The following is a 17617-nucleotide window of genomic DNA, read 5'->3' as shown; positions in this document are numbered from 1 at the left end:
AAAAAGAACTGTTTGGCCTTAATGACCATCGTTATGTTTGGAGGAAAAAGGGGGAGGCTTGCAACCCGAAGAACACCATCCCAACCGTGAAGAACGGGGGTGGCAGCACTTCACAAATTAGATGGAATCATGAGGTAGGAAAATGATGTGGATATATTGAAGCAACATCTCAAGACACAAGTCAGGAGTTAAAGCTTGGTCGTAAATGGGTCTTCCAAATGGACAATGACACCGAGCATTGTTAGGGAAGATTCAGAATTTGTTGGTAACATATGTAAGATGTTTTATATCCATCAAATGTGTGTAAGTTAATTCTCATCAGAATGGTATTTTTGTGTTATTCTGTGGTGAGGGTTGCAGTATCTGTTCTATGTCAAGACTAAGTTGCATGGCCGCTGAGAGGGGAGAGGTCAAAGTGTCATCATGTGTAAACATATCTTTCACTCTCTACCTTTCCCATAGTGGGGAAAGGAAGGTTGCAGTGTCTGGAATCATTCTATGCTCCCTCTTATGTTGTTTCTATCTTAACCTATAGCCTCACCCTCCTCTCCGTGAGTTTGTCCAGGAGTTTGTATTTAGAGTGGGTTGTATCTAAATGACAATTTGATATATGCCTGTTGTAATGGAGGATTGGTTTATGGTTCTGGGTTTGGGAAAGGAGACAAAGCTGAACGATGAGTTATGTCTATGCTGTCTGACTATGTGTGTCTTTGCTATTAAAGGAACTCAGTTGCATTGTAAGGGGGCTCTCAGAGAATTCATGGTTAGACACTGAATCGATCTGAGAGTCACAGGGTTGTGATAGAGCTCATATAATTAAAGATGGACTTTTATAACTAACTCTGACTTGTGTGTGTGGTTTGCTCCCATGATTTGGTAAATAGAGGAAATTTCCACGACATTTGGCGACGAGGAGGGGATGTGAATCTTCACTCGGTGACCGTTCCTACGATCTAGGTAAATAAATCGTGCACGAGGGATCCCCTAAACTTGGGATCTCAGGGAGAACCACACTTCGGGAAACGGAGCAGATGGACCAACCTTTGATCTAAGAGGAAGCGAGCCGAGTGGATACCACATCTCGAACTGAGTTTTTTTAAAGAAAAAGGTGAGCGAACCACACACAGATTTGAAGTCGAGTTTTTTTTATTATGCCTGTTACGTATACTCTGAGCGTGAATTCCTTTGTAAGGAAGGCACCTTGGCGGCGTAAGCAGGGCCGAGTCAGAGGAGAGTAATCTGGGGGTTTTATGGACTCAAAAGATACTCTGCGCTGTCCGGTTGCCAGTGACCAAGAGCCCTCCTGACACTGAATTGATCACAGTGGGGATTTGGTGAGGTCTGTCGGGGTGAGGGGCCAGGGGGTCTGTGTGTTCTAGGTGAAACACAGCACTTGGTGAAGCCCTATTGGAAGAAGGACCTCATTCTGTGCGTCTGTGTGATTTGTCTAAGTGACCCTCAGATGTGGTGAATTACAATTATTTTAAATGTGCTAGCCAGGTATGCCCTAGGTTTACTCTGTGTGAGTTGGACCGTTCTGTGTGAGCGGGGTTGGGTTACTCTGTGTGAGTCGGACCGTTCTGTGTGAGCGGGGTAGGGTTTACTCTGTGTGGGCAAACCTTTTGATGTTCTGTGTGGACGTCAGAAAAGTTCTATGTGAAAAATCTGACCAATCCTGTGTGGATGATCCTGAAAGTTCTGTGTGAGTAACTAAGATTTCTTAAATTTTATATGGATTCTGTGAATTATTTGAAATTATGATAAATGGTATGTGTGTATAAAGTAATGCTGAAAATGATTAGATACAATTTAAACCACCCATTCGTAGACGTACGTAGGTTTTGAGTTGATATCTTAAATGGATAATTTGATAAAGATCAAGTTTTTAAGCACTATTAAAGTAATCTACAAAATCTGGGAAATTGAGCTCTAGAAACTGATTAGAGTGTGTCCACTTTTGGTTATCTTACCCTAACGATGTAACTATAGAACGCTTATTGGAGTATCTCCGTCTGGGGGAAACATTTCAAATTAAACTGCCCTTAAGGTCTGAACATGTTATACTTTTTCTTCCCAGTATGAGAGAAGTTGCGGGATTTATTGAATAAACTGTTTTCCATCAAATGAAAGAGAATTCGAGGGATGCTCGATGTAATTTATAATGTTGTACAAAGCCTAAGGTTTTCCATCAAGCTAATTATCATTGCGTGATTAAAGTGCTGTAGTAAAGTAATTGAAATACGTTGCATAAGTAAACATAATCTACTTTTACTGTTTCCTAGTCATTAGTGTCGATTTTTTTATTTGATTGCTAATATATTCATTTGGAATTTGAGAATCATAGCTGGAGCAATGTTTGTACTATTAAAATTGGGCTATTATACTTCTGGGAATTACCGATAGTGACGTGTTTTGATTTTACTTTGTAGATGGGGTTTATATCCGGAGAATTTAGGATAATTCTGGCAATAGCATTAGTGGTTCAGTGGTAGAATTCTCGCCTGCAACGCGGGAGGCCCGAGTTCCATTCCCAGTCACGGCGCTGGCTCAATTTAGAGTTTCTGATTGTAAATAATCTATTTGTATGTTTTGCCTGGAAAGTTATGGTCGCTAGTGTTTGTATAAGAGATAAATTGAACGTTTTCAATAGATTGTTTAGGTTAAATTGATAGGCTAATTCAATTTAAAACAATAACGAAGCGAATTCTGATGCAAGACGATGTCTGTTCACTAAATTATCTGCTGGAATAATGTATTGAGAATTGGGTCGTATTTAAATTACTGTATCAATAGAGAAGACAGTTACCTAAGTTAAAGACACTCTGAATGATAGCGGGGAGAGAATGGCGATAGGAAAGTGGTTACCGAAATGTTTTTCATTCTTATAGATTGACTGACGCATGTTATAATTTTGGCGCTGTGTGTGTTATTTTTAAAGAAATATGATACATTTCATAAGTGTGGAGAGCAAAGAGCATAAAGTTGAGGTTTTAATCTTACGATAGAGGTAAGGGAAAAACGTTGAAATGAGAGGGGTTATATTTTTGCCCAACTGGGGGAAAAAGAAATAGGAAAGTTGAGTTGAAAGTATGGAAGAGAGTGAGTTGTTATGTTGGCTGCTCATTGTCAGGGAAAGTTGCTGGAGGCAGGTAGATTGTTGTAGAATAACGTACATTTGCGTTATTAGTTTGAATATACAATAACCTTACTCTAATTGTTTTGACCGTTGTTCAGGTCCATTTTTTTTCTGTATTTCTAGCAGCTGATTCGCTAGGTGGGCATCATAGATTTGTGGCGTTTATATTTACTGTATTAGGCTATGAGAATTGGGAGACTGGATGTATGAATCATAAAACATCGTAAGGATAGCTTCTGATTGTTATTGATTCTTGGTTTGATTGTTTAAGTAACACCAGTAAATTTGAGCAGGAAAGTTCATGTACTCTAAGGTTATGGTATGTTTCCATTATGTGGAACAATGTCAGGTCATTAAAGGTGATTGCTGGATTGAATAGTACGCCAACCTGTTGACAGAAGACTGAATGGGTATGTATGAATGTTGAAAAGCAAGATTGGGCCAAAGACTGAACTAGTATGTTAAGTGGGGGAGTATCATAGATTTTAATTATAGTGTTGTTATAGTAGTTATATAGTGTAGTCAAAACAATTTCATATGTTTTGGTAAATTAGCTAGGTTGAATTTGGTATTTGAGTTCCTTTATTATTTGCTTTTTAAAAGAAAGGTTGGAATCAAGTATGATGCCTTGGCACTTAAAATCAGATACCACCAGGAGCTTTTTACATCAGTAGTTGTTTTTTGAGGAACATGCAGACTGTGTTTTATTTTATTGAGATGTAAACATGAGTCACTTAGCTATTTTGTCATCTGAATCATTATAGTAGTGAGTTCTTGTGTAGTTTGTTATTTGCATGAATTTATCACTGTATCATCTGCATACATTGGAATTTCAGACCCTGTACAGACTAAAGGAAGATCATTAATGGATGTACTGAACAGTATTGACCTTTGTGGATATCAGTGGGGGAAAAAATTAAGTTTATTTTTATTTTAGATGAGACAGCACCGACTTTTGAAGGATTTTAGATTTGTTTTAAAAAATCAGGATTGGTTTTTACTAAATTTATATCGACAGATTTAAATTATTAGGTTGCTGATTAAAAGTTTTTTTTTAGGAGTTGATTTAACTTATCATGCATATATATTGATTTGATTAAAACTTATGATTAATGATTTGAGGTACAGTGGAATTATCATTAGGTTTGGTTTATAGTTCACGTTTGAGTTTCTGAATCAATGTAGTGTAAATGAATACTAAGTGTTTTTGTGTTTTCTTCGGGAAAATTGATATTTCACTGTCTCTCTCTGGAATGTGTCCAGGGAATATACTCTTGGGGAGAGTGAGTGAAATTGGGGCACTCACCACATTGGGATTGTAATGAGTTTTTATTTTCTGACTTTTCATTACACACACAAATTCTTTTGATAAAGGAATGTTCTGGGAACATGGAAATATGAAAATGTTTGGAACTAGTTGATTATTGTTTGCAAATTGTTTCATATAGTGCAAAACACTGCTTTGGAGGGTTTTGTATGACCTATGACCTTCTGATGACTTTCCGTTGTGGCTTGATCACCCGCATTGGAAAGCCATTTGGAAAATAAATGTATGGTCATTTGTAATACTGCTTTCAAAATAATTTGTGTAATTGGTAAATATGTTTCTTAATCCATATTTGTAATTTGGACCAGTGTGAAGAGGGCATTGCTTTTAACTAAGGGTATGCTGCTTTAAGTCTATTTTCCTATGACCATAGGGGTTAAATAATTTTTCTTTGTGTAGTTTTTCTTCAGTTTAGTGATTTTCATTTGATTAGGTTAGCTGAAATTTTGTTTTACATTACTCTCATACGGAGAGATGTGTGTAAAACATGGGGGAGGATTCAGTTTTTTGAGGGTTTGAATTGAAGTTATGCAACTTAAGTGATATGTGAATGAGTGTATTGTATTGTTGAGTGTATTGTATTGTTGAGTGTATTGTATTGTTGTGTTTGTTTTGTTCTATTCCCGAGGGGTATAGGTCTAATTTCTTGATCCTTGGCTCTACGATGGAGTTGACAGTGAGATGGGGAGTATAAACCAATTTGAAAGAATAGTTTCAATAAAATGTTTTGATATTCTCTGTGAAATATGTTTAGATATGTGTGTTAAGAATAATTGGTAAAAGTAATCATTTATCATGTAGTTTAATGAACTGAACTGAACTAAACTGTTGTTCTGATCTGTTCTTTCGAGGTTATCATGAAGGGTGACATCAGACGGTATCTTAATGCATGGAAGAGATAATTTGGACCGAATGGTGTGTGTACCTCAAAACCCCCTCTAACTGGCTGAAGAAGAGAGACAAAGGCATTGAAGGAGGCTTTCCAAACCACTTCTACCGAGAGAAAAGAACCAAGCCAGAAATTGGTGTACAGTATCAGATCTAAGCTATCAACTGCTTTTCTTTCATGGTTCTGTCATACTGTGAGGAGTCCACTTGGAGTGATCATGGAGAAAGATCTGTTCTGACATTTTCTTATGATGCTGGTATGTTGGTTGACGAATGGACAAGACATAAGTGGTAAAGATGAGACATTGAAATTGGGACATTATCAAGGGCCGTCCACTTTGAACTGTAAAGCTATTTGAAGAAAAACGAAGATGCCAGAAGATGCCGTGCCTGAGAGGGGGGGGGGTTTAATCTAACTGTGCCGTTAAAATTGTTTATACTTTTGTGGTATCAGATTGATTGAAGAGGTCTACACCATGTAAATTGTAGTAATTTAGATTAAGAATGCATTGAGATACTGATCTGTATTAAAATCATGATTAAAAAAGTTAATAGTAGAATTATGGGATAATTATACTGTATGTAAATCTGCTAATATTGATGTGTGTTAAATTGAGGTTTTTACTTTGAGTGATAAGACAAATTTGAATCACTGAGGAGTGCTAAATATTCTAAATATTGGTTTGATAAATAGTTGGGTTGTTACTTATGATTTGTAATATGAATGATTTCAATGACCTATTCTCTATTCCTAAGTATATTTCTGAGCATGAGTACTTAGAGGGATGTCTGTCCTATATGTTGTGAGGAGGCCTGTGTTTAGACACTGGTTCTTATGTAATTGAAAGAGCATAAATATGTTATGTTTTTATTTTCCTCAAATGGATTATTCTGTGTTATTAAAACATGTGCAAGTTTGTCTTGTAGAATAAGGGTTGTAAACTTAGTTTCAGAAGGGAGAAAGTTTACATATAAGCTAAGGTATTTGACATTGAGGGGATTTGAATTTTAAAATATTGAGTATGTTACTATTCTGATTCTTCAAAAGGAACTGAGTCCCTTGAGAGGGGAATGTTAGGGAAGATTCAGAATTTGTTGGTAACATATGTAAGATGTTTTATATTCATCAAATGTGTGTAAGTTAATTCTCATCAGAATGGTATTTTTGTGTTATTCTGTGGTGAGGGTTGCAGTATCTGTTCTATGTCAAGACTAAGTTGCATGGCCGCTGAGAGGGGAGAGGTCAAAGTGTCATCATGTGTAAACATATCTTTCACTCTCTACCTTTCCCATAGTGGGGAAAGGAAGGTTGCAGTGTCTGGAATCATTCTATGCTCCCTCTTATGTTGTTTCTATCTTAACCTATAGCCTCACCCTCCTCTCCGTGAGTTTGTCCAGGAGTTTGTATTTAGAGTGGGTTGTATCTAAATGACAATTTGATATATGCCTGTTGTAATGGAGGATTGGTTTATGGTTCTGGGTTTGGGAAAGGAGACAAAGCTGAACGATGAGTTATGTCTATGCTGTCTGACTATGTGTGTCTTTGCTATTAAAGGAACTCAGTTGCATTGTAAGGGGGCTCTCAGAGAATTCATGGTTAGACACTGAATCGATCTGAGAGTCACAGGGTTGTGATAGAGCTCATATAATTAAAGATGGACTTTTATAACTAACTCTGACTTGTGTGTGTGGTTTGCTCCCATGATTTGGTAAATAGAGGAAATTTCCACGACAGCATACTTCCAAAGTTGTGGCAAAATGGCTTAAGGACAACAAAGTCAAGGTATTGGAGTGGCCATCACAAAGCCCTGACTTCAATCCCATAGAAAATTTGTGGGCAGAACTGAAAAGAGTGTGCGAGCAAGGATGCCTACAAACCTGACTCAGTTACACCATCTCTGTCAAGAGGAATGGACCAAAATGCACCCACTTATTGTGGGAAGCTTGTGGAAGGCTACCTGAAATGTTTGACCCAAGATAAACAATTTAAAGGCAATGCTACTGTCACAACTTCTGCCGAAGTCAGTCCCTCTCCTTGTTCGGGCGGTGTTCGGCGGTCGACGTCACCGATCTTCTAGCCATCCCTGATCCATTTTTCATTGGTTTTGTCTTGTCTTTCTTCACACCTGGTTCCAATCCAATCAGTTACATGTGTATTTAACCCTCTGTTTCCCTTCATGTCCTTGTTGGAGATTGTTTGATTGTATGTTAGTGCTAGTATGTGTTGGTGTGTGGTGGGTTTTGTACCCATTTTATAATTTTTTCTTTATTTTGGTTTTTGGAGTTTGTGAGTTCTTATTAAATGACTCCGTTTATACCAAGTTCGTTCTCCTGCACCTGACTTCCCTGCCACCAACACGCACACCTTACAGCTACCAAATACTAATTGAGTGTATGTAAACTTCTGACCCACTGGGAATGTGATGAAGAAATAAAAGCTGAAATAAACCATTCTCTCTACAATTATTCTGACATTTCACATTCTTAAAATAAAGTGGTGATCCTAACTGACCTAAGACAGGGAATTTTTACTTAGATTAAAAATCAGGAATTGTGAAAAACTGAGTATAAACGTATTTGGCTAAGGTGAATGCAAACTTCAACTGTAGTTTAGCAGATGTTATAGTGGGTGCAGCGAAATCCTAATAATACCTAGCTCCCATACTTAAATTAAATATGTCACTGGATGTGTACAGTGTTAATGTATTTGCAATGCCTAATTGATGAACAAGATTAATTCTGTAAATAAAAAAATTTGAAAAGTATATGAAGTTATCAGGTTTCAGGTAAGACTCAAGTGCAGAAGTAACAATGTTTATTGTAATAACAGGGGCAGGCAAATGACACCTCAAGGCAGGCAGGGGTTGATAATCCAGAGTTGTGGGGCCAAGGCACAGGACGGCAGGCAGGCCCAGGGTCAGGTCAGGCAGAGGTCGGTAATCCAGAGTAGGCGCAAAGGCACAGGACGGCAGGCAGGTTCAGAGTCAGGACAGGCAAGGGTCAAAACCAGGAGAACAAGAAAAAGAGCCAGACAAAATAAAACGTGCTTAGTCATATAATGAATATGAGTTCGGGGCACTAAAATTATTAAATTGTTTTATTTTATTTGTTTAAAAAAATTGCCATTTTCACTTTATCCAGATTACAACCTTTCACTTTCACTTACTTGAAAATGGAACCTTTATCCAAAATATTGCCCTTTCTAAAACAAGCCATACAGAGCTGGTTGCAATTCCAGTTTCATCCCCCAGAAAAGACAGAACAAATATTACAACAAGTATTTTGGTTAAATTCCAATATACTAATTGATCAAAAATAACATTATTTATGAATAGGATTGTGGAGTTATGTCACATGTGCAGTTAACAAACATACACTACATGACCAAAAGTATGTGGACACCTGCGAGTTGAATATCTCATTCCAAAATCATTGGCATTAATATGGAGTTGGTCCCCACTTTCGCTGCTATAACAGCCAGATGTTGGAACATTATTGCGGGGACTTGCTTCCATTCAGCCACAAGAGTATTAGTAAGGTCAGCACCCATGTTGGGCGATTAGGCCTGGCTCATAGTCAGTGTTCCAATTCCTCCCAAAGGTGTTCGATGGGGTTGAGGTCAGGGCTCTGTGCAGGCCAGTCAAGGTCTTCCACACCAATCTCAACAAACCATTTTTCTATGGACCTCGCTTTGTGCATGGGGGCATTGTCACGCTGAACAGGCAAGGGCCTTCCCAAAATTGTTGCCACAAAGTTGGAAGCACAGAAACGTCTAGAATGTCATTGTACACTGTAGCATTAAGATTTCCCTTCACTGGAACTAAGGAGCCATGAAAGGAGCCGCTCTGAAAGCAACACCTTACCCACAGTATCCAAAGGTCAAAATGTGGGATCTCCCTGGTGTAGGCACTCAAAATTCCAAATCCAGTGGATTACCTTTAACAAGTTGGATTTGAGCGCTATGATTTTTGTATCATAATTTCATCAGAGCGTTTCAGAGTCAATGATGTTACACTGGCAAAGGAGACTTTGTTCGCTCTAAGATCGATGACACCATAGATGCAGAAATTTCAACCAGGATGAGAGACTTGAAAAAGTATTGAGTATGCACTGCAAATTTACATTACTCCCAAATAAACAAAATTTCACCGCAACTATCTGGTGTATGTGACAATAAAACATGTATTTTTTAAATGTACAAGGGAAATGGTAATTTCATATTGCAAATAGAAAGGATTTTATACTCTTTCAGAATGTTCTTATAGTATTCTAATATTACTACATCAGAAGGGAGATATAACAGAGTATATCTGTTTAATGTTAATGATTATCATATTTTTATAAATTATTTTCAAGTTGCAGAAGTGTCTTGTCCTGAATCTCAGCTCCATCTTCACATAATAAACCATCATAACATTTCAGGTGAACCGGTAACAAATACTTTAGACAATCACATATTTTGAAATTAAAATGAAGCACAGCTGTATGCTTCAACTAAATATTACTTTCACCATTTGCATCATGTTAGTCAGAATGTATCTTTCAAAGTCATTCCTTTTCTGTACCATCTGAATCTTCTGACACTTAGCAAGGTTATTTACTGTCACATTGACACCTGAATCTGATCAGCTGTCCCCTTTCTCCCTCTGTTACAAAGCCAGAGCCACCAAAGTTGAACTATCTGTAGTTCCATATGTTCCCAATGAGATGGACCTCTCCTCAACATCAAGCACCTCATTTCACCACTGACTGAACCTGTGAGCCCAATAGTACTGGCACTGTCCATCTCCAGACCCACCTCTCTCTCTGTCTCTTCTGGTCCTGATGTAGGACAGGGACATCCATTTCCTTCAGTATATTCATAACAGATTGACAGTGCTGCTAGGCAGGTAGACAACTGTATTCAGACAGGGCTGAGGACTTTTCACAATTCCTGGTTCTTAAAAGCGGAAGTAGCTGCATGTGGTTAGACACACTTCCGGCAACAAAATGATGAAAGAGCAAATCACACACCAGTCAGAGTTCTGCTTAATCTTCACCTTTAATAATAATGAAGCTTTTGCAATAGCATTTTGACTTTCAACAGTTCAGTATCTCTAATGAAAAGTTGAGAGTGGTCAACATAATGTCAACTGGGATCCTTTATAGCAAAGATCCACTCCCCCTAGTCGACATGACAAACCACAGGTCTTAGGAACTTACACAAAGAAATACTTTACTTCAGAGAGGAATATCCCCTAGCCAGACAGAATTGGCTATAAATTATCGTTCAGTTCGGTCTCCTAAACAAAGCTCTTATCTCGTCCTTGGTACAAAATGGTACCAAAACATTACCCCCACCCAATTCTGGACAAGCTCACGGAGAGAAAAGTGAGCCTCTAGGTCAAGATAGGGGCAGCGAGAGAGGGAACATAGAATGGTTCCAGACACTGCCATCCTCCTCTCCCCAATGGGAAAAGTAGGGAGTGACTGGCACACAGACACAGTGGAGCCAAGAGATAATTGGTTCCCCATCAATCATCCTTTCACATGGTTTAAAAGATATGTTTACACATGATGACACCTTGACCTCTCCCCTCTCTGCGGCCCAAACAACTTAGTCTTGACAGAGAACAGATAACTGCAAATGGCCACCACTATAGTACAACAAAATACATTCTCATGAGAAATAACTCATAAGCATATCATGAAAATAAAACATCTTATCTATGTTACCCAACTAATTCTGATTAATCCCCAACAGACCCTACCATTGATTATGTTGTTATTCATTTGCTTCCGTGCCATTGTACTTATGCTCACTGTATAGCTGAATATTGAGGCTTCTTTGTGTCTAGCTCTCTGCCAAAACCCGCAGCCCCGCATTTGTGAGAAAAGGTGAGAAAAGGGACTGAGGGTGATAGTGAGACACAGAGAGACAGCGTCTGTTTTTCTCTGAAACAAGGTCAGACACATGCAGGTTTTGACATAGAAGATCACACCACAGGGTGTGATCTTGGGTATATAAGATCCTGTCTTTCTTTTGTTCGGGGCAGAACTCAGGAGAGACATCAGTTGTATGTCTGATGTTTGATCTTTGACTTCTGTCTACAGCTGTATTTTGATGAAAATGTGTATGATTTCTAAGTACACATTTTGAGTGTTCCTCATTTGTTAAGTAAATAACGGAGCCCAGAAAAGTGGAACCAACATTTGGGGAGCTAGCCAGGAAGGAGTGAGTGCAACGATACTGAACGGAACCTGAACGCCCTTCTCTGATCTCCAAATTGTAAGGTAAGCAGACACCTGTTATATTGAAGTCTGTCATTTAAAAGATGTGGATGTTCAGTGTTTTGCTGGCATGTAAAGGCACCGCCTCCCTCTTGTAATTATAAAAACAAAGGAACCTAAAATGTGCATGTATAAGTTAATGAATGTGTGATACTTGTTGTATATCAATGTGTGTTATACAGTGCCTTGCGAAAGTATTCGGCCCCCTTGAACTTTGCGACCTTTTGCCACATTTCAGGCTTCAAACATAAAGATATAAAACTGTATTTTTTTGTGAAGAATCAACAACAAGTGGGACACAATCATGAAGTGGAACGACATTTATTGGATATTTCAAACTTTTTTAACAAATCAAAAACTGAAAAATTGGGCGTGCAAAATTATTCAGCCCCTTTACTTTCAGTGCAGAAAACTCTCTCCAGAAGTTCAGTGAGGATCTCTGAATGATCCAATGTTGACCTAAATGACTAATGATGATAAATACAATCCACCTGTGTGTAATCAAGTCTCCGTATAAATGCACCTGCACTGTGATAGTCTCAGAGGTCCGTTAAAAGCACAGAGAGCATCATGAAGAACAAGGAACACACCAGGCAGGTCCGAGATACTGTTGTGAAGAAGTTTAAAGCCGGATTTGGATACAAAAAGATTTCCCAAGCTTTAAACATCCCAAGGAGCACTGTGCAAGCGATAATATTGAAATGGAAGGAGTATCAGACCACTGCAAATCTACCAAGACCTGGCCGTCCCTCTTAACTTTCAGCTCATACAAGGAGAAGACTGATCAGAGGTGCAGCCAAGAGGCCCATGATCACTCTGGATGAACTGCAGAGATCTACAGCTGAGGTGGGAGACTCTGTCCATAGGACAACAATCAGTCGTATATTGCACAAATCTGGCCTTTATGGAAGAGTGGCAAGAAGAAAGCCATTTCTTAAAGATATCCATAAAAAGTGTTGTTTAAAGTTTGCCACAAGCCACCTGGGAGACACACCAAACATGTGGAAGAAGGTGCTCTGGTCAGATGAAACCAAAATTGAACTTTTTGGCAACAATGCAAAACGTTATGTTTGGTGTAAAAGCAACACAGCTGAACACACCATCCCCACTGTCAAACATGGTGGTGGCAGCATCATGGTTTGGGCCTGCTTTTCTTCAGCAGGGACAGGGAAGATGGTTAAAATTGATGGGAAGATGGTTGGAGCCAAATACAGGACCATTCTGGAAGAAAACCTGATGGAGTCTGCAAAAGACCTGAGACTGGGACGGAGATGTGTCTTCCAACAAGACAATGATCCAAAACATAAAGCAAAATCTACAATGGAATGGTTCAAAAATAAACATATCCAGGTGTTAGAATGGCCAAGTCAAAGTCCAGACCTGAATCCAATCGAGAATCTGTGGAAAGAACTGAAAACTGCTGTTCACAAATGCTCTCCATCCAACCTCACTGAGCTCGAGCTGTTTTGCAAGGAGGAATGGGAAAACATTTCAGTCTCTCGATGTGCAAAACTGATAGAGACATACCCCAAGCGACTTACAGCTGTAATCGCAGCAAAAGGTGGCGCTACAAAGTATTAACTTAAGGGGGCTGAATAATTTTGCACGCCCAATTTTTCAGTTTTTGATTTGTTAAAAAAGTTTGAAATATCCAACAAATGTCGTTCCACTTCATGATTGTGTCCCACTTGTTGTTGATTCTTCACAAAAAAATACAGTTTTATATCTTTATGTTTGAAGCCTGAAATGTGGCAAAAGGTCGCAAAGTTCAAGGGGGCCGAATACTTTCGCAAGGCACTGTAAAAAGCCTGAGCACCATGGGACAGTCAAACCAGAATGAGGAGAAATTAGCAATGACGCCTGTACAAGAAAAAGGAGGCACAGTTCCTGGAGGGAGGAATATTCCAAGTATGGTCAACCCAAACTCACTCCACAAGAAAAGAAGGTCTAGACACTGCACTGAAGAAGGCCCAGCTTGAACAGATCGAGAAAGGAAGTGGTGGTTTTACACACAATATGATGGCTGCTCAAAGTTGTTTCTACAGGCTCACCACAACCATAGCCTGCAGCTCCACCACAGTCACATCAGTCACACCTGTGGACCTGGTGCCTGCAGGGTATGTGCTTTTCACCACTCAACCTTATGGTGACCCACAACATGGACTGGAAGAGGAGGTGGGCCCGTCAGAGCCCTTCATGACTGGAACAGCACTCAATGCTGGACCTGTGGGCAGTTGGGGCAGGAAGAGGTTACAACAGGGGTAGAGGAAACTTTGGGTCTGGCAGAGGAAGAGGAAACTCAGCCACAGTACCACTCCCCCGGAGCTGGAAATGCTCCCCTGGGCAACTTATGCCCTATGGTCAAGGAGGACAGGTTAATGATAGAGGACAGCCATGGACAATGGGAAATCAGAACACCAACTGTTCTTATTTCCCTCAGAATCAACATTGAAGGCACACTGGAGCTCATTGTTCCTGTTTAGGCAAACCAGGACGAGTTGTTTGGGCTTCTCTGAGAAAATCATCAATAACAATAACAGAGACATCGGGACAGCCCAGGAATGTGTACTGGACAAAGACTTGTTTGATGAACCTCTGCTTGTCTCTGACATGGTGCTGTTCGTTGACGGTTCTGCTTATATAGATCAAAGCACAGGGAAGAAACATGTAGGATTTGTTGTAGTAGATGTGGAAGGTGATATTGAGGTTATACGGCCACTACCAGACCATTTATCAGCGCAAAAGGCAGATTTATTAGCTCTGAACAACACTTGTGAATTGGGGGAAGGGAAGGTCCTTACTTTCTACTCAGACTCAGTATATGCTACTGGGGTTTGGAAAGCAAGAGGGTTTACTAATACCACAGGCACACCTATTATAAACAGACCTTATGTTGACCAGTTGATTGAAGCTATGTGAAAACCTAACACATTGGCTATTGTTAAGGTTGAGGCACACACAGGTTGGTGTGATTATGCTAGAATTGGTAACAGCATAGCTGACGAGGCGGCCAAATTGGCTGCTTCCCGTTGTCATACACCTGCATTTTATTTTTAGTTGTTTGAGTAATTTTAAACTACTGATCTTGAGAAACAGCAGCAGGCTGATATTCTCAGTCACCAAGTGAGGAGGGAGAGAGGGGGTGCTCTCTGTCCTAGGTCAGGCTTATGGCTACATCTTTTGTCTGGCATGCCCTGTTTACCATCAACCATGATCTCTACTATTTGCCGATTGGCTCATGGAGTGAGCCATTCGTCGAAGGGGGATATGGAAAAGAAAATTTAGGAGGAAAAGATTTCGGCCCAATGGTTTTACGAAAATTTGAATCAGGAAGGAGGAGCACCCAAGAAAGTGCAGACTGGCCGCGGAAAATCATTTTTTAATAATACTTTTCAGGAACTCAGGAAGAAGTACAATGTCATACAATCTGCTACAGGTTCGGATTTGAAAGCTTCAGTTGTTGAACGCTTTAACAGAACTTTGAAGGAGAGGATATGGAAATACTTTACGGCTCACAACAGCCATAGATACAGTGCCTTGCGAAAGTATTCGGCCCCCTTGAACTTTGCGACCTTTTGCCACATTTCAGGCTTCAAACATAAAGATATAAAACTGTATTTTTTGTGAAGAATCAACAACAAGTGGGACACAATCATGAAGTAGAACGACATTTATTGGATATTTCAAACTTTTTTAACAAATCAAAAACTGAAAAATTGGGCGTGCAAAATTATTCAGCCCCTTTACTTTCAGTGCAGAAAACTCTCTCCAGAAGTTCAGTGAGGATTTCTGAATGATCCAATGTTGACCTAAATGACTAATGATGATAAATACAATCCACCTGTGTGTAATCAAGTCTCCGTATAAATGCACCTGCACTGTGATAGTCTCAGAGGTCCGTTAAAAGCGCAGAGAGCATCATGAAGAACAAGGAACACACCAGGCAGGTCCGAGATACTGTTGTGAAGAAGTTTAAAGCCGGATTTGGATACAAAAAGATTTCCCAAGCTTTAAACATCCCAAGGAGCACTGTGCAAGCGATAATATTGAAATGGAAGGAGTATCAGACCACTGCAAATCTACCAAGACCTGGCCGTCCCTCTAAACTTTCAGCTCATACAAGGAGAAGACTGATCAGAGATGCAGCCAAGAGGCCCATGATCACTCTGGATGAACTGCAGAGATCTACAGCTGAGGTGGGAGACTCTGTCCATAGGACAACAATCAGTCGTATATTGCACAAATCTGGCCTTTATGGAAGAGTGGCAAGAAGAAAGCCATTTCTTAAAGATATCCATAAAAAGTGTTGTTTAAAGTTTGCCACAAGCCACCTGGGAGACACACCAAACATGTGGAAGAAGGTGCTCTGGTCAGATGAAACCAAAATTGAACTTTTTGGCAACAATGCAAAACGTTATGTTTGGCGTAAAAGCAACACAGCTCATCACCCTGAACACTCAAACATGGTGGTTGCAGCATCATGGTTTGGGCCTGCTTTTCTTCAGCAGGGACATGGAAGATGGTTAAAATTGATGGGAAGATGGATGGAGCCAAATACAGGACCATTCTGGAAGAAAACCTGATGGAGTCTGCAAAAGACCTGAGACTGGGATGGAGATTTGTCTTCCAACAAGACAATGATCCAAAACATAAAGCAAAATCTACAATGGAATGGTTCAAAAATTAACATATCCAGGTGTTAGAATGGCCAAGTCAAAGTCCAGACCTGAATCCAATCGAGAATCTGTGGAAAGAACTGAAAACTGCTGTTCACAAATGCTCTCCATCCAACCTCACTGAGCTCGAGCTGTTTTGCAAGGAGGAATGGGAAAAAATGTCAGTCTCTCGATGTGCAAAACTGATGGAGACATACCCCAAGCGACTTACAGCTGTAATCGCAGCAAAAGTTGGCGCTACAAAGTATTAACTTAAGGGGGCTGAATAATTTTGCACGCCCAATTTTTCAGTTTTTGATTTGTTAAAAAAGTTTGAAATATCCAATAAATGTCGTTCCACTTCATGATTGTGTCCCACTTGTTGTTGATTCTTCACAACAAAATACAGTTTTATATCTTTATGTTTGAAGCCTGAAATGTGGCAAAAGGTCGCAAAGTTCAAGGGGGCCGAATACTTTCGCAAGGCACTGTGGATGCAGGGTTTTACAACATATTTGTGTATACTGACATCATTTCCTATCAAAGGGTAGGTGTCACACCCTGACCATAGTTTACTTTGTATATTTCTATGTTTTGGTTGGTCAGGGTGTGATCTGAGTGGGCATTCTATGTTACATGTCTAGTTTGTCCAGTTCTATGTTCGGCCTGATATGGTTCTCAATCAGAGGCAGGTGTTCGTCATTGTCTCTGATTGGGAACCATATTTAGGTAGCCTGGGTTTCACTGTGTGTTGGTGGGTGATTGTCCTTAGTGTCCTTGTTCCTGTCTATGCGTTAGTTTTTACAAGTATAGGCTGTTTCGGTTTTCGTTACGTTTATAGTTTTGTAGTGTTTGTGTTTAGTGTGTTTTTTTCATTAAACATGAATCGCAATCGACACGCTGCATTTTGGTCCGACTCTCCTTCTCACCAAGAAAACCGTTACAGAATCACCCACCACCAACGGACCAAGCAGCGTGTCAACAGGCAGCAACAGCAGCGTAAAGAGGAATGGACATGGGAGGACGTTTTGGATGGCAAGGGCTGTTACACTTGGGAAGAGATACTGGCTGGAAGAGATCGCCTCCCATGGGAACAGGTGGAGGCACTTAGGAGAGCAGAGGCAGCCTGAGAGAGGAGCCGGCGATATGAGGGAACACGGCTGGCAAGGAAGCCCGAGAGGCAGCCCCAAAAATTTATTGGGGGGGGGCTAACAGGGAGTAAGGCTACGCCAGGTAGGAGACCTGCGCAAACTCCCTGTGCTTACCGGGGGGCTAGAGAGACCGGACAGGCACCGTGGCACGGTGTCTCCAGTGCGGGTGCATAGCCCGGTGCGGTATATT

This window comes from Oncorhynchus mykiss, chromosome 3 (assembly GCF_013265735.2).
Source record: "Oncorhynchus mykiss isolate Arlee chromosome 3, USDA_OmykA_1.1, whole genome shotgun sequence".
Classification (NCBI taxonomy): domain Eukaryota; kingdom Metazoa; phylum Chordata; class Actinopteri; order Salmoniformes; family Salmonidae; genus Oncorhynchus; species Oncorhynchus mykiss.
Note: the sequence above shows the minus strand (reverse complement) of the source record.